The sequence below is a fragment of the Montipora capricornis genome, chromosome 2, assembly GCF_036669925.1.
Source record: "Montipora capricornis isolate CH-2021 chromosome 2, ASM3666992v2, whole genome shotgun sequence".
NCBI lineage: Eukaryota > Metazoa > Cnidaria > Anthozoa > Scleractinia > Acroporidae > Montipora > Montipora capricornis.
Genome location: NC_090884.1, coordinates 20,438,941 through 20,441,440, shown reverse-complemented (window position 1 = coordinate 20,441,440; position 2,500 = coordinate 20,438,941).

Sequence of the window (2,500 nt, the reverse complement as noted above, 5' to 3'; positions counted from 1 at the left end):
GATGAAAAAGGCCAATAACTTGGAATATTGCGGGAAACAAATTTAGACATCACCTCCAATTCTCAGATCTGTGCGGTACATCGTTTCTGAGCTCTTTGTCGAAGCGTTGAAATCACACAACTTTTACTAGGTGGATCAAAGTGGACTTTCCTTTGCCTTGAAAGAGCTTACTTTTCGCTCATGAGATAAAATGTACGAACACATCTCCTAATGTACTAGTACTTGAAAGGCTCAAACTGCTTAGATTCATAGGGATAGATATTTTTTTTCAATCAAATACAGTGGAAGCCTGCCTAACGGCCATACATTCTCTTATAGAAAACCCTCGTTAATGCGGTCACCCGTTAATACGGCCAACGGCCACAATTTTAAATCCCAAACAGTAGAGTCCTCTAGAATTTCATCCCGTTAACTCGGCCACTCGCGCCAAACGCCTGTGACATGTTAAGTTCATTGACCTTCGTTAGCTACCGCTGTAATCGAACAGCCGATTTACTTTACAAAGTACTGTCTGCAACACTCCTACCTGTTTTCATTACAAACATGATCTTGACACTACTTCTGACAATACTGTAAAATCCAATAAGGCAAATCGCCTGAATCGCGAAGGGATTAAGTCTTTGTGCTTTCATCAAAAACACGATCGATACTTAAGTCTTTCGGTTAGGTAATTACGGCGGCTTCCGTTTTCTAGAAGCATAGTAAGCTGGGCCTGTTCTTGTTTTGATTTTAGGCTCAGAACATACAGTACACTGAACAATTTTAAGCGTTTTACCTACTGTGCGAAGTTTCAAGTATTTTATACAATTACTGTACGTACATTCCTGTTGTTTATTAAAGAGAAAAGTTTTTCTGGAAGTGCAAATGCGATATTTGTCATTAAGGCCCTTTCGTCATGAATTTCACCCTACCCCCGGTAATACGGCCACCCCGTTAATACGGCCAATTTTTTTTCGGCCCGTTGATGACCGTATTAACGGGGTTCCACAGTAGCTTGGTATCATGGTGTCACCATGATAAGCTACGTAAGGTGCCAATTAGGAAATTCGAAATACTGTATTTTCGAAACGTGGAAAAAGATTCATTTTTCGGGTATCTTCAACCTCCTATAGATGACAATTCAGAAGACCTTGCTAATTTGATAATCTCACTGTGAAACCATCTATAGTTTGACAATTAAGTGCTACTGCAAAGCTTTGTTTATCTCGAAAACGGCGGCTTCATTAAACCTGTAAACGGGCTCAATTCGTCGGTTAGAAACAAACTACGAAGGCTACGTTAAGTAAGTGTTGTAAGAATTAAAACCTCACCTCAGAACCGTATTCTTCACAGATCATCATCTGCGAACACGGGGCACCCGAACCGCACTTCGTTCGTCCTCGCGAACTATCGGCAATTCATCGTACTGTTTGCAGAGTCCGAACTTTGGTACTCTTCGTATGCGGATTGGCTCCGAAGTGTATTCTATTGTTACATACTCATTTTCGAAAAAACTAACACGATGGCAATAGTGACACCACGCCATGCGGAGTAGTCACAAAAACCAGGGGCACCCAACGAGAATATAGTTCAAAACCACTTGAACGTAGCATTATTAAACGTATTTTAATATTTAAACGGGAGATATAGGCATATTTTTATCCCCTAAAAATTTTTCATCTGTTCGGATTCCCTAGCTGAAAGCCTAGTGAGCCGAAAATTGTAGGGATCAAAACTTACCTTTTCGAAAATTTCAGCCAGAAAAAAGATTCCCGAAAATTCTAGGTGACCTGTTTAGGGTAAAAATTCGTTAAAAATTGGCAATTATACCATGTTTTAGATGTTCGAAAATCCTAGGATAGGCAGGCAAGCAAGAAATTTTACAACAAATGTTCCGAAAATTCTAGATCTCAAATCGTTTTCCGAACAGATATTTTCCGAAAATTGACGTTGGGTGCCCCTGAAAAACTACCTCGTCCAAAATGTATCACCCTATTTCTGCGCCACTTGGTATTCCGAGTAAACGCTCTAAAAAAGCGTCTTGTTTGATATCATGCGTTCAGATAAATGCAGCTGTGATAAATTTACACAACCAATACTTTATAGATCGACAGTCATATGTAGTAGCAGAAAAATCCTTCAAAAACAGAGTTTTATACTGTTAATATCAAGAGATCTTGAATGCGCTTATTGCATAGAGATCATATAGAGTTCGCCTTTCGTATTGTGCAAATGTAAATCTTAGTATTCTCTTATTTACATTAGACCGTTCTTTTGACAAGAACAACTGACAAAAGGCCAGTTTTTGCTACAAGAATAACAGCGAAAAAAGCACTACTTTGTGGCAAATTTTCCAAATCAAAAGTCCACGTTAACAGCACACACCAGGCCTATTCCTTACTATGTGGCTGGAAATCTTCTTCTCACTACTTATTTCCCCGACGCGCCGCGCTTCAGCCGTATTGATGAGGGCCACTCTCGTGCTTGTCAAGTTGCCTGGTTCATGCCCAAAAAGAATTCT